Source organism: Garra rufa, unplaced genomic scaffold (assembly GCF_049309525.1).
Source record: "Garra rufa unplaced genomic scaffold, GarRuf1.0 hap1_unplaced_005, whole genome shotgun sequence".
In the NCBI taxonomy this organism is placed as follows: Eukaryota; Metazoa; Chordata; class Actinopteri; order Cypriniformes; family Cyprinidae; genus Garra; species Garra rufa.
Window position 1 is genome coordinate 963,840 of NW_027394280.1, and position 18,537 is coordinate 982,376.

Here is an 18,537-nt window from a genome sequence, read left to right on the forward strand (position 1 = left end):
ATTTAATGCAGAGCACAAATTCACCATACTTCACATCTCACTTCACTTTCAATTGGTGTAAAAATATCCTGTTCTCTTTTAAAGGATATGTTATGTGTGTTTTTTTACAGTACGTTTTTGGGCATTTTCCATTTAAAAGGTCATTGTAACATACCAGTGGTTCCCAACCACGTTCTTTGAGGCCCCAACACTGCATATTTTGCATCTCTCCTTTGTCTGACCATTTGTCACCCATTTTAGGTCTTGGTGCAGGGGTGCCCAACCCTGTTCCTAAAGATTTACCATCCTTCAAAGTTTAGCTCTGACCCAGATCAAACACACCTGAACCAGTTAATTAATCACTTAATTGGAGAAACATGTAAAACATGCAGTGTTTAGGGGCCTCCAGGAACGTGGTTGGGACTCGTTGTAACAGCTAATTTTTATGATTGGCTAACATCATTTCCCCTTAATAAAACCTCAGAAAGAATTATTGTGTGATGAATTGTTCATCTGATGGTGGAGTGGGGAGTTTGTCCATTTTCCTTGCCTTTCTTATATCGTAAAAATGGTACATCATAATTGAGATCAGTCTTTATCTTCGTTTCCTAAACTATTATTAGATTGAATAAATTGTATAGCAGCCAGCTTAAACTCTATAGGACAGCGGTCCCCAACCACCGGGCCGCGGCCCGGTAACCGGGCCGTAGCCTACAACATGAGTTTAAAAAAAGAAAATGCATGCAAACTAAATAAACTCAATTTAATTCGCAATAATGTCACGTTTTTACATGCCATAAGCATATATGCAGTTGTTTGATTGCACGCATGTTTGCATTTTGCGAGGTCTTTTTTTTCCCCTTACGTCTGTCTGTCTGTCCCGCCTTTACACTTTACATATTGGCTTCAGCGCTGCGCAGGGCTTATTTGATTTGCCGTATTGCGCCGCATCCAGTCTAGACAGCATAAGGTTCTAATGTCATTTGTCCGGTATAGACACGGTGTTAGACTTCAAGTAGCCTACTTTGATTTTGGCTATTGAAGTATTCCGTAGGCTTGATTGGTCCTGGTGTAAATGTGCAGAAAGTCTGAAAGCAGCTATGAGAACACAGAAAGACAAAACACACAATACATTTGAATATAATTTTGTTTTTATCAAAAACGTTGCACCATCACACGGCACATAAAAATAGACTGCTTTGCAAAAAAAATACAATGATAAACTACATGAAAACAGCAGTTTTGCAATTATTAACCAAAGCCAGATGTCACAGGTATTCTGTATTCATGTCGCTAGGCTACCTCCCGATCCCGCAGTGTTTTTTTTTTTTTTTGCCGCCCATTCCCGCCCGCAGCAAAGTTCAAACCGCCCGCTCCCGCGAGATTTGTGTTCCGGCGGGTCCCAATCCCAATTTAAAATATGGGTTCGCAAAGACCGGTGACTCGCATGCACCAAGTCCTTTATTTGTGGTATGTGGCGATAAGTTGTCAAATGAAGCAATGAAACCATCAAAGCTAATTCGACATCTAGAGTCCAAGCATCCTACACTTAAAGACAAACCCCTTGAGTTCTTTGAGCGTAAGAAACGCGAGCAAGAAGGGCAAAAACTAGTGCTTAAAGCAACCACATCGGTGAACGTGGCTGCGCTAAAAGCCTCATACTTAGTGGCTAGTCGGATTGCTAAAGCTAAGAAACCCTATTACTATTGGGGAAGAGTAAATTCTGCCTGCTGATAAAGACATGTGCAATGAACTACATGGGGAGGCTGCGGCTAAAAAAATAGCTCAGGTACCGCTTTCTGCAAGCACTGTCCATAGACGAATTGATGATATATCAGAGGATATTGAGGCACAGTTGTTAGAGAGGGTGAATGGGTCACCATGGTACGCTATCCAAGTTGATGAGTCAACTGATGTTGAAATAAGGCAATGCTGCTGGTGTTCGTCCGGTACATATTTGAGGAGGATGTTCAGGAGGATTTGTTGTGTGTGCTGTCACTTCCAACGAACACCACAGCTGCAGAACTATTCCGTGCTTTGGATGGTTATGTGTCTGGAAAATTAGACTGGTCTTTTTGTATTGGCGTATGCACTGATGGGGCTGGAGCCATGACCGGATGGCTGTCCGGTTTCACTGCAAGCGTTAGAGAGGTTGCACCTGACTGCGAGCCCACACAGTGTGTCATTCACAGGGAAATGCTGGCTAGCCGAAAATTGTCGCCGGAGTTGAATGGGGTATTAAATGATGTAGTTAAAATAATCAACCACATTAAAGCACACGCACTCAACTCTCGCTTATTTGAGCAGCTCTGTGAAGAAATGGATGCAGAGCACAAACGCCTTCTCTTACACTCAGAGGTCAGATGGTTGTCAAGGGACAGGTCACTGGCCAGAGTGTTTGAGTTGCGAGAGCCACTGCAGAGATTTCTTACAGAAAAAAAGTCACCGTTGGCTGCACATTTTAGTGATGAGGACTGGGTGTCAAAACTCGCTTACCTGTGTGACATTCGGATTGCTAAATGACTTCAACCTGTCACTCCAGGGGAGAATGACGACTGTCTTTAAACTGGCAGATGCATTTAAAGCCAAGCTTGATTTGTGGGGACGACGAGTGGACGGGTGTATTTGATATGTTCCAAACAGTAGTGGGGATTTTGGGAGAGACTTCGGCAGGGCCCTTTCTCTCGCAGCTGGTGCACGATCACCTTGTTGCACTTTCAAATGAGTTTGAGCGTTACTTTCCTTCCTCCAAAGATCCACGGCAAACGAGTGAGTGGGTCCGTAACCCATTTGTCAATATCCCGAATAGTCCTAACTTGTCAGCGCAGGAGGAAGATCAATTGATTGAAATTGCAAATGACGGTGGTCTTAAGAGTGTGTATGAACAAACCTCTCTGGCGGGTTTTTGGATCAAAACCAAAGCAGAATATCCCGAGATAGCCGTAAAAGCGCTGAAAACGTTGCTACCATTTCCCACCACGTACCTATGCGAGTCCGGGTTTTCGGCAATGACTGCAACTAAGACAAAATTGCGCAATAGACTGGACATTTCAAACACACTGAGGGTGTCACTGTCTTCCATCAACCCAGATGGAACCTTCTTGTTGCAGGGAAACAAGCACAGGGCTCCCACTGATAATATTCGTTTAGTTCCCATATTTAGTTCCCATATTTTGTTAAGCCTGTTCACACTTGAAAGATAGCTTCAAGTTGTTCAATGTTTATAGTTCGTAGTTCATATTGTTCAATTTTCACTTCTTCAAGTTCACGTTTTTCACATGTTTAAGAGTTCGTTACCTTCACTGTTCATACATAACTGGAGCTTGTTCTTTTCAAGTAATGCATGCATACAGCCATACACAACAGGGTTGGGTCGATAGACGATGCCATCGTCCATCGCCGATGGCCCGCTCGTGAAAAACACACAATTAATCACACTATATAGCCAAATGAAATGCTTTCAATTTCTGCATCTTTACTTATTTTAGCATTATTATTATTATTATTATTATTATTATTAGGAAAAAATAACAAGGAAGTTGTTAGCGATCACAATACAAATTACAGTGAACTCCAAACGAATTACATGAACTAGTTCGTTTACATGAATAAATAAGGCATACAAAAACAGCAGAAAAAAACCTAAATAATTTTAATCAAATTAGATTAAATAAACTACACCAAATATGCCTTTTTCATGGTTTTACCATAACGAACAGAGTTTGGAACAAAAAAAGAGAATTTTTTTTTCCCATCGAAATACGAACGTACAATACAAAGCCTAGTTTACATTATAAATAACAGTTTAGTATTCAAATACACTGGGAATATGGAAACACTTGGATTTGTGCCGAATTACAGAGGTACGTGAACTCAACGCCTGCTATTTTTAGTTTCACTTTTTGTAGACCAAAACACATCCTCCAATTACATCTCCTACATAAACCCGCGCTTGCTCTGTCTCCTATAAAAGCACGCACTGTCACGTGTTAATGCCGGATCTTTAAAAATCCAGCTCAAATTAAGCACTGGTGAAACGGTAGGGCAGGCTACAATGAATTAATTTGTTATGACATCCCCCCCCACCCCCCCGCCACCGGTCCGTGAAAAAAAAAAAACGGGAATCAAACCGGTCCATGGTACATAAAAGGTTGGGGACCCCTGCTATAGGACACCAGACTATGCTCAGGTTTGGACACCATGATATGAGATCTAGCATACATGCATTACAAATCTACATGATTGGTGTTACCTGCTCTGTGGCATTAAACTGGGGTTAACTTTTATTTCTTTGTTTTTCCACCTTAGGCCCAACAGCACTGAATGAAACTGAAGAGAAAGATCAGTTTGAAAATCTTCATGTTTTCATTACTGGAAAAAAATCATTTTGTTCCTTAGAGTCAGAAAATACTTCTACACAAAAAAGAGCTCAAAAGACAAGAACTAGGAGTTTTTTCACTTGCTTTCAGTGTGGAAAGAGTTTCAATGAACAAGGAGAATTTAAAGTCCACAAGAAAATTCACACCGGAGAGAGGCGTTTCATCTGCCAACAGTGTGGAAAGAGTTTCACTCGAAAAGGACCCCTTAAAGACCACATGAAAATTCACACCGGAGAGAGGCGTTTCATCTGCCAACAGTGTGGAAAGAGTTTCAGTGAAAATAGAAACCTTAAAGTCCACATGAGAATTCACACAGGAGAGAAGCCTTTCATCTGCCAACAGTGTGGAAAGAGTTTCATTCAAAATTCAAACCTTAAAGTCCACATGAGAATTCACACAGGAGAGAAATCTTTCATCTGCCAACAGTGTGGAAAGAGTTTCAGTCACAAAGGAAACCTTAAAGATCACATTAAAATTCACACAAGAGAGAAGCCTTTCATCTGCCAACATTGTGGAAAGAGTTTCAGTCACAAAGGAAACCTTAAAAAGCACATTAAAATTCACACAAGAGAGAAGCCTTTCATCTGCCAACAGTGTGGAAAGAGTTTCAATGAACAAGGAGAATTTAAAGTCCACAAGAAAATTCACACTGGAGAGAAGCGTTTCATCTGTCAACAGTGTGGAAAGAGTTTCAGTCACAAAGGAAACCTTAAAGTCCACATGAAAGTTCACACTGGAGAGAAGCCTTTCATCTGCCAACATTGTGGAAAGAGTTTCAGTCACAAAGGAAACCTTGAAAGTCACATGAAAATTCACACAAGAGAGAAGTCTTTCACGTGCCGTTAGTGTGGAAGAAGTTTCATTAATCCTGGAAACCTTAGAGACCACCTGAGAATTCACACTGGAGAGAAGCCTTACACATGCAGTCAATGTGGAAACAGTTTCAGTCAACAAGGAAACCTTGACAAAGATCCACAATAGAGAGAGCCTTTTTATCTGCCAACAATGTGGAAAGAGTTTCACTCTAAAAGAAAATCTTAACAGGCACATTAAAATTCACAAAAGTGAAGGCTGACAGATTCCCTCAGTGCGGAAAGAATTTCAACCAAAATGTATAAAACAGTTTAGGTCCTTGATTCTGATTGGTTGAGCCGCATCTGATTCTGTCGTAAATTACTCTTCAAACCGACATTCTTTGTTGCCTTTGTGTTGCTCGGAAAAAACAATGTAGGGTCTGGACCAATCAGACGCACAGTTCATTAGATCCACCAAATAATCAATTTTTCATTAGATTAACAAATGAACACACACCCCCTTCACCCAATCCACAACACTGGCTACCATGATGTCTACAAATGGTCTTACTATGGCATCCAGGACTCCTCTGCCATAATCTTTACCACTCAAAAGTATGCAGAGAGAATTTTCCCCAACTAATACTCTAAAAAAAGGACACATACTGCCGTAGGAACTGACTGCTTTCATTAATTCTTAGAAAAACCTTTCTGTGAACAAACACACATATCTTTAGATCATTGTGTGTTATTACTGTAATTTATTTTGTATTGCGTAATGTTTTAATGCATGTGTTATAATAAATCACTATGTAGTATAACCACACAAAATGTTTGGTCTCGTTGAATTTGTTGATGATCTGAAAGATCTTTAGTAGTTTTTACATGAACAACCAATCCCAGTACATATGCAAATACCATGCTTACAAAGAGTCGTAAACTTTCCCTCCAAAAGCAAAAGTCACCATTGGCTCTCTAGCCTCCCAATTATCAATTACCCTGGCCTCCCACTTAACTTTATCTCCTGACTGTGACCCCCATAGGAGATAAAGGCTCAGTTCTCCAGGCTTTTCTCAGTTCTTTTAGTGCCTTGTCTCATCACCTTGACATCTTCTGGTTGATAAGTCCCAGAGCCGATGCTTCTGTGCCTGGGAGGCCTTAAACTCCTAGGAAGATGAGGAAAATCCCATGCCCTGGGGGGCCTCCGGATGTTTGGGGCCCGGGTCTCCTCCATGTCTGCTTCATGCCTTGCAGGACGGGGCTATGGTTCCCCACACCCTATTAAACATTTACATGGAGGAACCTTATGAACACAAGTGCGCTCACATACACTGGTGCACACACAAGCATTCACATTGGTGTAAAAACAGGTGCTCACAGCACCTGTTTAAAGGAATTTAAAGGAAAAACAAAAAAACAAAACAAAGTGGAAGTGATGTTATCAGCACAAATAGACTGATCCACTTATTAAAAAAAAGAAAGAAAAACTCCCAATCACGACAGAGTCAGGACATCTTTGGAATTCATTGCTCCTTAAACCCAGAAAAGACTGGGTGACACTCGTTAATGACCAAGGCAATGCAAGTATCATACATTTAACTAAAAAAACATATTTGTTTAATTTGTTTAAAAAGTTTTAATTTGTAAACCCTGTTGTAAAATGGCACTGATGGTTTCATTCAGGTGGTTAACTGACTTTTTTTCATAGCCTCATTTTTCTTGTTTCTCTAATGGCTCCATTTATCCAATCTGACTTGCCCTTCCTCCATGTATGAGCGATTGTATGTTTGTTGTTTAGATTAGTCATGTGTTAGTCCTTTCTTAATAAAACTCTTGTGCACAAACGAGTCTCTGATTCTGCCTTGTAAATTAATGTCCCTTTACGATTCTGATCAAGCTACATGCTCTAATGCATTAATACCGTAAGAATATTATTTTTTTGTGGCCAAGAAAATATCATTGCTTAGAGTTACTGTGAAATTAACCTGAATGTTCGCTGGACGAACAGCTTAGTCGATGGTGATATTTAATTCTGCTACAGTTAATACTGACAGCTGATATAAATAATTGTTATCATAATTAGTCATAAATTAATTATTTATATACATTTCCCTCTTGAGCTAATTCACAACAACTATTTGTGAGGAACTACAGTTAAAGTCAACAGTTTACATTTCCTTTTCAGAATCTGCAAAATACTCCCTTGTGAAAAAACCCCATAAAGGATTCTAATTAGAATTTCTATCATATTTTGGAAGCGCTCCTTGAATTCCATTAGGAATTGTCTAATAGGACAAGACATAAATTTCCTGTAGGATCATTTCTACATGATTTAATGGGATTCAATTTTATCTTGAATCTCTTAAAAAGTACTACTTTTTCATTGTATCTATTACTAACAAATAGTTTTTGCAGTTTACTTAAATTCACCTTGATGTACTTTCAGTTGCATAACCTACATTAGTGCACAGCATTAGTGCAAAGATTTCTAAGGAACTGATAAGATTGATGAAACAAAAGACATTTCAAAAGTATTTTAACTCTTTCCCTGGCAGCATTTTTTTTCAAGTTGCCAGAAACTGCCAGCATTTTCGACAGTACCGTGTTTTAGAATCACACAATATGTAGGATTTTATTTCATATTTGCTGGGTTTTTGAGCATTGTACACCCTGAAAGTGAGGTGCCCACGCCTATTGATGCATTGTTGCAAAGTTTTGCATCAGTGTTATGCTGATACGGTTCATGGAATTTGGACAAGAGGTGATTTAAAAAGGGCAAGACTTTTGTAGAGCCTGTCAGTGTCACTGGCTGGCCTTGCTGTATTATCATTGAAGTGAAGAAATAGTTTGCTGGCAGTTCATTTCATGAGATTCAGGATCTTCAGCTAGATGGCTCACAGCGGACCCTGTCTGGTCAGCAGCAGGACCAAGTTGACGTGCTTCACTAGTCTGACCTGTGTTGTACCTGTAAATAATTATATGAATTATATGTATAGATCACCCCTATACAACAACGTTTCACTTGAACACCTGACAACTGGACAATGTTTTTGTAATGTATTTACTGATTCAGGAATGTCATAGGAAATTTTCAACATTGAAGACATGTCAGAACTGCCTAGAAGCCTTGTTATTTACTCCGATATTGCTAATACTTTTTAGAATTTAATACACTGATGTAAAAACTTTTAGTAGCTAAGTTTGACTGTAATGCAGTGATGTCTGTTGTTGCTTTGGTAGTGGTCACATCCACTGCTGCTCTGAGCTCTGGATCGGCTGCTGTCCGTGGTGCTGAAGCTCCACAGCTTCACAAATCAAGAATTAAGCCAGACCTGCAGCCTCCTTGACAGGGATAGGAACGTAGATTTTATGATCACTCTCTGTTGTTGTTTTGTTATTTTTTTATTTTTTTGCAGAGATAAAGTCACAAGTCAAAAATCAACAACAAGACACTAACATTCTGTTTTTTTTTTTTTTTTGTTTTTTGCACATTGTCAGACACAGTAAGAAGGGACTTCCGGTTTGAGCAATGTAGAGAGCGGACGCGTGCGCGTGAGTCTCCCGACAACTTAAACTTAAACAATAGTAATTGTTACTCATAACAGATCAGGCAAGCAGTAGTGGACGGTAATACAGGTTTGGCGTCAAAAATGCCTCATTATAAAACGAAAACAGCTGATCAAGATCCAAAGGGAACTTCGATAAGTAGCAAGCTAGCTAAAATGGCGACGGCTGCTTCAGAGGCTAACCAGGAATTCTCATTAAGTATGCTGACTACGGAGCTGGAAAAACAACGCGAACATCTTAAAGAAGATATGAGTGCGCTAATCAAGACTTCCCTTGCACCAATTCAGCTTTCCATAGAGTCGTTTCAAGAGACTGTGGATGCGTTTGGTAAACGTCTCGCAACCGTGGAAACAACGGCCGGGGAAAACTTCGAAGCTCTCAGTAAAGCGGAGGCAGACATTGCTGCGTTAAAAGCTACCAACGAATCACTGTTAGACCGTCTGGACGACCTCGAAAATCGTTCACGTAGGGCGAACCTCCGGATCATAAATGTTCCCGAAGACAGCGAAATTGGAACGGACATGGTCAAGTTCACTTCGGATCTGCTGAAAGACGTCATGGGGGTTCAGGTGTTTGAGAAACCGCCAGAGCTGGAAAGAGCGCATCGTGCATTGGCGACTAAACCCAGGGATGGTCAACCTCCAAGACCCATTATCGTTTGTTTTCATCGATACCAGGAGAAGGAACGAGCTCTGCGCTGGGCCAGGCAACACGAACTGCAGTATCGAGGGAAAACTCTCAGATTCTATCCTGACCTAAGTGCGGCACTCTCCAAGAAGCGCGCTACCTTCAAGAACATCAAAACGATGCTCTATCAAAAAGGGATTCGTTTCAGATTCCTCTATCCTGCCCGCTTGCGATTTACTCACGATGGGGAGACCCTCACCTTCGAGTCAGCACCCGAAGCCGAAGCCTTCTTTGAACGTCGGATCAACGTGACCGCTGCTGCAGGGAGTAATTCCCGGTAAACTCAAACTGTTTCTGAACAACAAATTTAAAGGTGTACACACATTCACTACAAGAACTGTTCTTATTTTGTATTTTCTCTCTTCTTCTACCGCGACGGTTCACATTTTTGTTTGAGAGGGTACTGTTAAAATACCAGCGGATGGACTAGTCGTCATGACGACTTACGTCCTTGGAAAGGTACTGTAATAAAGCACTGGAAGATGGACCATAATTAACCCTCCAGATTTTATTTTTATTATTCTTATTGTTATTATTCTATTCTGTTTTGCTGATTGCCTGTCTGAATGCAGTATTTACAAATTGCTGTGATGTATAAGAGATAGGGTGTCGGGAGCTCAACAGTTGAGTAGTTAATGGGTAGCTGGGAGTGCAACAGGGTTAGTGGAGTCCTGCAGCTTACCTCAGTTGGGGAGGTAAACATAGGAATGGGTGTTGTAATGTTCATGGCGTGGTTTACTGCCTCAATGACTAAATTTTTTTACTTTTATTTTTATTATTTTTATTTTTGTTTGTTTTTTAATATATTTTTTATTTTCTTATGGATACCCAATTTGTTTTTGGGCTGTTTTCATTCATTGCCAGAGATATTGAGAAACTCAGCTGGATACCAGGTTTATCTATGCCACAGGTGCAGTGTTCATCCTTCTATACTATGTCTGATGTATCAAGCAGAGGAATGACAGGAAAGTCATTCGTTAGGTTTACATCATGGAATGTTAAAGGTCTTAATGGTCCTATAAAGAGGTCTAGAATTTTCTCTCATCTTAAACGTCTTAATTCCGATATAATCTTCCTTCAAGAGACACATTTACTTAATTCAGACCATCTTAGATTGAAGAAACCATGGGTTGGGCACATTTACCATTCTAAATTTAATGCAAAGGCAAGAGGAACGGCAATATTAATACATAAAAAAATTCAGTTTTCTGCTTCTAATGTTATTGCTGATCCTCAGGGTCGTTATATTATGGTGTCAGGTAGGCTGTTTCAAACCCAGGTCTTGCTGGTGAACATTTATGGCCCCAATTGGGATGATAAAAATTTTATACGAAAACTGATTGCGTCTTTACCTAGCTTTAATTCATATTATCTGATTTTAGGCGGTGACTTTAACTGTGTAATGAACCCAAATTTGGATCGCTCAAATCCAAAACCACAAGCTCCTTCTAAAATGGCATGCGATATTTCAGCATTTTTGAGCCAGACAGGTTGCGTAGACCCCTGGCGATTCTTCAACCCTCACAGTAAGGCCTTTTCTTATTTTTCTCATGTACATCATTGCTACTCTAGAATTGATTATTTTTTTATAGACAGAAGTCTCCTTCCCTCAGTAAAGGGAGTAGAGTATTCTGCTATCGTAGAGTCGGATCATGCTCCCTTATTACTAGATCTCTCCTTTCCATCTAATTTTACAAGTTATACATGGCAATTGAATTCATCGTTGTTGTCTGATGAATCATTTTGCAAACATGTGTCTTCCTCAATTGACAATTTTTTAGAATTTAATTCAACAGAGCATGTCTCCCCTTCTCTCCTTTGGGAGACTCTAAAAGTGGTGCTTAGGGGAGACATTATATCATATACTGCTTTTATTAATAAAGAGAGGGAAAGGAAAAGGCATCATTTAATTGATGCAATATCCAAAATCGATAGTCAATACTCTACCTCCCCTACACCAGAACTCTATAAGGAAAGGATTGATCTTCAGACTCAGTATAATTTAATTTCATCAAATCAAGCAGAACAGCTTATTCTTCGGTCACGAGGTTTTTTTTATGAGCATGGTGATAAGGCTAGCCGCTTCTTAGCCCATCAGCTTAAGTCCAGGTCATCAGCACAACATATTTCCGAAATTGAGAGTGATGCAGGGGACTTAACAATTGATCCCCTTACAATTAATAATATTTTTATGAACTTTTATTCTAACCTTTATACATCAGAAACATCTAAGGATCGATCTAAACTGGTAGAGTTCTTTGATCAAATAAATGTCCCCACTATCTCTTTGGATCATAAAAAAGACTTAGATCATCCCCTTCAGTTGCAAGAAATATCTGAGGCCATATCAGCACTGCAGAGCGGCAAGACCTATAAGCAGAGCGGCAAGACCAATTCTATAAGAAGTTTTCAATTAAATTATCCCCACTCCTTCTTAGTATGTTTGAACATTCTTTATCTCAAGGAACTTTGCCAAAGTCCCTTAGTGAAGCACTGATTACTCTTTTACTGAAGCCCCAAAAAGATCCAACAAAATGCAGCTCATATCGACCAATTTCTCTGTTAAACGCGGATATCAAAATTTTAGCTAAATTATTGGCAATTCGATTAGAGTCTCCTTTAGTTAATATCATCTCAGTCAACCAGACTGGTTTTATAAAAGGTCGGCACATATTTTCTAACATCCGTCGCCTTTTAAATGTTCTTTACACTCCCTCATCCCAAGACACCCCTGAAATTGTAGCATCATTAGATGCCGAAAAGGCATTTGATCGGGTGGAGTGGGATTACCTTTTTTTTTGCTATGGATAGGTTTGGTTTCGGCCCTGAATTTATAAAGTGGGTTCGTCTGCTTTATACTTCTCCAGTTGCTTCAGTAGTTACGAATAAATGGAGATCAAAAATTTTTCCTTTGACAAGGGGCACTCGGCAAGGGTGTCCTTTAAGTCCTCTTTTGTTTACAATTGCAATTGAGCCATTATCACTAGCATTAAAATCTATATCCTCTTTCCATGGCATAGTTAGGTGGGGTGTTGAGCATAAGCTCTCATTATATGCTGATGACCTGCTTCTTTACATTTCAGATCCTTTATCATGCATCGATGACATTATCAAAGTTTTGCACAATTTTGGGACCTTTTCTGGCTATAAGCTGAATATTTCCAAAAGTGAATGTATGCCTGTTAACTCACTCACCAGACATATGCCTGACTCCATGCTTCCCTTCTGCATGGCAAGATCTAAGTTTAAATATCTAGGCATTAATATCACTCAGAACTTTAAAGGGCTATATGAAAATAACTTCACTTCTCTATTGACTAAACTCAAATCTGATTTTCAAAAATGGAGGCCTCTCCACCTGTCTTTGGTTGGCAGAGTGAACTGTGTTAAGATGACAGTTCTTCCAAGATTCTTATATTTATTTCAGTGCCTCCCTATCTTTCTATCTAAAGCTTTTTTCAATACATTGGATAAACTTATCTCCAATTTTATCTGGGATGGGAAAATCCCAAGAATTAGTAAAGAGTTTCTTCAGAAAAATAGAATTGATGGAGGTTTAGCTCTTCCTAACTTCTTATACTATTATTGGGCGGCTAATGTCCAAAAGATAATTTACTGGATGCACTCATCAGGGGGCACTGATTGGCTTGAAACAGAATCTAAATCTTGCACAGCAACCTCTTTACAAGCTCTTGTAACATGTAGCTTACCTATTAAAATAGTTAAATATACATCCAATCCAATTGTTCATTTCACTCTTAAAATATGGACTCAACTACGTCAGCATTTGAAGTTAAGACAAGCACTCTTGTTTCAGAGTCCAATATGCAATAATCATGCTTTCCTCCCAGCAAAACTAGACTCTGCTTTCAAACAGTGGCAAGATAAGGGAATTTCTCGGTTCAGTGATCTTTATATTGATGGTATTTTTGCAAGTTTTAATGATTTGCGTTCCAAATTTACTCTTAATTCAGTTGACCTTTTCCGTTATTTTCAGATACGTCATTTCGTTATTGCCCAAAGCTCATCATTTCCAAACATCCCTTTAAAGTCTCTTGTGGACTCTCTGTTAGAAGTACCCTCCCATTTACAAGGTCTTGTTTCAAGAATATATACAATTCTAATGTCTTTAAAAAGTGCAAGAACAGACAAGATCAGAAGCAGGTGGGAGAGAGAGCTCAGTATGCAATTTTCAGAGGAATTTTGGAGGAATGCCCTCTATAGAGTGAACGGTAGTACTACTTGTGCCCGACTGAGTTTAATACAGTTTAAGGTATTGCACCGTATGCACTTAAGCAGAACACGGATTGCCTCCTTTAATCCTGCTTTTGACAAGACCTGTATTAGGTGTCATACAGGTGAAGCAGACTTGACTCACATGTTTTGGGCATGCCCCACACTTACTGCTTACTGGTCAACTATATCTGATACACTTTCCAAAGTGTGTGAAGCACCACTGAAGCCATGTGCAGAATTTGCAATATTTGGTGTTCCAGGTGATGAATCAAATTTGACTAAAAGACAACTAAATATCATTGCCTTTGCATCCTTATTGGCTCGCAGACAAATTTTATTACATTGGAAATCTACAAATCCACCTAAAGTATCACAATGGCTTCGAGATCTGATGTTATACCTACATCTGGAAAAGATTAAATATTCAATCAGAGGTTCCCATAAATTCTCTTATGTCTGGCAACCCTTATTATCATATTTTACTGCCATAAAGGTACTTCCTTGACATTGTAATATTCCTGATTATGGTATCCAGTTTAATTGATCTATTCATGTATTTATTCATTTATTTTATTTTAACTTTTTCCTTTTGTAATTATCCTTATTTATTTATTTATTTATTTTATTTTTCATTTTTATTCAACTATTGCATATCCATCTTTGTTATATTCTAATCAATGTCATCATTAATATTAGGCAGTATGTTCGGGGTTGGTTGGGGAGGGTTTAAGAATGTAAAAAATACAGTCTCTGTACAAATAATAGCATTTGTCTTTGGAATAAAAAATAAAGAGAAAAAAAAAAAAAAAAGACACAGTAAGAATGGTACATACAAGGCAGAGGAAGTTAAGAGCAAAGAAGAATTACGAAAGTGTTAAGCCAAACATAAAAAATAAATAAAGATCAAGATCAAAACTTGTTGGTTATCCCAAATCCAGCTAATCATATACAATCTTAATTAGATTAGTAAGAGATTAATAAAAATTAACAACAAAATGTATAATTTTGTGTGAGACACAGATACAATTATACAGATAATAATACATAATCCACAAACTGGCAAACACTGATTGATTACATACCTTGTGGGTAGATGGAAACTGATGCAAAGAAAAAAACACAGAGAAGATAACACAAGGACAGCTGTGAAAACCAAAGGTAGGGACAATGAGAGACAGGTAGTTTATAGATAAATGTAAGGCTAACATATTCATACTAAAAGCCCCCCAAAATTTTGCCCCTATTTTGATATGTTTGTTCCAGCAAGTTTTAGTCCCCATTATAACTATTAAACACACACTAAAATCCAAAAATTATAGTAACAGCACTAAAATCATGATCAGTTTATAAAAAGTTTCAACACAAGGATCGTTTAGCTTCAGTTCTGTGAGTTTATAATTATGAGTCATAATTTTAAGGAAATGCATGCTCTTTATTATTTTATTTGCTCATGTGTTTGCTTTTTAACAAATACATCAACTATATATGTTTATAGCAGTTGTAAACAGGGATTAATTCAACTATTTCAACTATCTGAAGGGTGGGTTTCCTATAAACCATTACTGTTCATTTGACTGGAGAGAATACAAGCTTACACCTCTTTTGTCAATGACTGTGTCACACCCCCACCAAACACAACACAATACACCACACCACGCCAGAAACTTAATAGTTACTTGAGTAAGAGTAAAAAAGCATCCAATGGAAAAAGTACACAAGTTGCTAGTTACTAGTTACTTCTGATCTGAATGATATGAAGTGAAAACCCTGAATTTCAAACTGTTTGAAAAACCTCCACACAGAGGCATAAGCCCAAAGCGTAAGCAAACTAAGCGGCTGCTTGGGGCCCCCAAGAGTACATGAAATTACATCGTTTTTTATTTTAATTTTTTATTTATATTTATATTTCAATGGATATTATACTGGTAATGAAAACCATTATTCAATTTAAAAAAAACAAAGCAATATTATTCTAACTGGCTGCTGCAGGATGCATGCATGGTTGGAGTGTGACAGCCATACGATGCCTGACTGAGGTAACTTAAAGGTGCAGTGTGTAGATTTTTTGCGGCATCTGGCGGTGAGGTTGAATTGCAACCAACGACTCCGTCCACCGCTCAATCCTCCCTTTACTGAAGCTACAGTGGCCGACACAGGTTTAAGATGTTGTCGTTTTAGACAGCAAAGAATAATGAAGTTTATTTTAAAATGTAAATTAGGGAATTAGATTTACTTGATAATTCAATAAAACGTTGTTATTGTGTATATTACTTTACTTGTTTATCATTGTGTCAGTGTTTTTTTTCTAGAACAACAGTGCTGAAACGCGATCTGTAGAGCAGTTTGTCCGTTTAGGGCTACTGTAGAAACATAACGGCGCTTCCATGTGAGGAGACCCACGGTGTATGTAGATATAAACTGATAATTCTAAGTTAATAAAAACATAATGGCTCATCATGTAAGGTCTTTATTCACCCCGAAAACATAGTTATGTATTTTATATTGCATATAACCCACACAATTACAGCCTATATGAATACACACAAATGTAAACAAATAATATGTATTTATTGTAATTCATAATATTAAAGTAAGGCAAAGATAATAAATATGATATTTCATAATGTTCAAATGAGTTCAAATGTATTACATGTGACTTCACAGAAACACGAACATCTATATACGGTATAGTCCTGATGCGGCCCCCTTTAAGAAATCCGAATGTAGCGCGCCTGCAACTGTAGCGAGCATCATTTGAAAATAACGGTCGAAGCGGAAAAGTAGCGAGTGATTAACGGTGTTTAACTTGTTCAAATTTGATTTCAAAGACACCAAAAATGATGAAATAATAACATTTATCTGGTCTGTCTCCTAAACCAACAATTGGGTGATATTGGTGAGTTGTTGAACTCGCGTTTGATTGTATCTGCTGATTAGCACAGCAGCTAATGTAGACTATCCATGTTCCGTGCACAAACGATGTTCCGTACAGATTACCTTTTACTGCCGATCGCTGAATAAATACTTCCGGGTCATACATAAACTATATATCTGTGTCATCTTCATTTCTCCCTCTTTCACCCCCGATCATGACAGAGACACTCCCACCATTTGTTCCAGAGAGATTTCAGTAAGTTTGTTAGGTCCACCCACTGCGCTTGAAAATGGATGCCGGTCTAGCTAAACGTGAAACTGGCACTTGGGAGGGGAGACAACTAGAGCAGCAAAAATGTGCATTTCCGTTAAATTTATGGATCTCACCGTATTACAGTCTTTATAAAATGAATTTTAAGTTATCACAACCTTTTGTTAAATAAATGCTTTGAAATGGGAATATTTAAACGTCAAATGTGGGCGATGACCACTTGGTGCCACTCTCCGTCTGAGACAGTCAGCAGACGCGGTTTGCCAGTTAGCATTCATGTTAATTTAAAAAGAAAAAAGTTGGCATGAATTTAATGTTTTAACATTTTAAATTGTCATTCTTTAACAAATTAAACATGAAATAAAACTGAATTGTAACGTAACATTATTTTATTGGCAACTTTTCAGTTATTTAATTTATCATAAAGTCAGAAGCAATGATAGGTTATTCAGAAAAGTTATTTAATAAGAGTTCATATAAGACATACAATTTCATAATTCATAATATAACAATTTGAAAAACAATTTCACACAATTGACACAAATAATGTTAATTTAAAGGAAAGTCAGTAAAGCAAAATGAAAAGAAAGATATCAGGAAAGAAAAAACAATATTCAAAGGAGAAATCAAATGAGGCAGTTGAGGAAGTGAAGGCAGGGGCAAGTTTAAGGGCAACTGCAAAAAAATACAGCATTCCCCACACTACTCTCCAGGACTATAAAAAAAATAAATATGTCCACAACCCTCATCCTATGTCCACAACCCTCATCCTAACCAACCCTCAGCGCCCCCTATGGTGTCAAGGATAAGGGTTACATGGACTCGGAGCTCTTTTTAAAATGGCTCAGCCATTTCATTAAATATGCTCCTGAGGAGAGACCACTAATTTTAATCATGGACCAACACGAGACACACATTTCAAAAGACCTAATCATGTTCTGCAGGGAAAACCAAATTGAAATTCACTGCCTACCTTCCCACACAACACATATTCTGCAGCCCCTCGACATTGCAGTCTTCAACCCACTGAAGACTGCTTTCTCCACTATGGCTTCCAGGATGGGTCACCACTCCTCAAACATGTCTACCCCACTGCAGTCACAGCCCAAAACATTAAGGCTGGGTTTCGCAAGGCTGGCATCTTTCCTCTCTCCAGGGCTGCTGTGGACACAACCCAGGTATTTTGACAATTCATCCTCTAAGTTACTTACATTTCTTTCCAAGTGTGTTAATGAGTTTTACATACATTTTATTTTATTAGGTGGAAAGAGTGCTTCCATCTGCAGATGGAAATTATGCCACACCATCCAGCGCTCCCGCCACTCCGTCAGACACACCATCCAGCATCCCACCACTCCGTCAGACACACCATCCATCGCTCCTGCCACACCATCTGCCACACCAACCAGCTCTGCCACCACAACATCCATCACTCATTCACCCACACCATCCAGTGCTCACGCCACTCTCACCTTCACGTCCAGCACTCAACCTGATGACAGATTAAGCACAACTCAAACACCTTGTCCCACCTGTAACCGGGTGGCTCCCAAAAATTACCTGGTGGCAGCAGGCGTAATACCCGAGAGTCTGCCTAATGTCCTCATGAGTCCAGCCCTGGAGAGGAAGGAGAAGGTGAGGCGTCGCATTCCTTTGCCAGCCCGTGTCATCACCAGCGACGAGTATTTCAACCTACTGGTAGAAAAAGAAACTGAAGGAAAAGAGAAGGAAGAAAACAAAAGAAAGTGCA

The 18,537-nt window shown here is 38.8% G+C and overlaps 1 pseudogene; it reads left to right on the forward strand.

The window, feature by feature from the left end:
* Nucleotides 1–2,552: 2,552 nt before the first annotated feature.
* LOC141312752 (uncharacterized) lies at nucleotides 2,553–6,891 on the forward strand (annotated as a pseudogene).
* The last annotated feature ends 11,646 nt before the right edge of the window (nucleotides 6,892–18,537 follow it).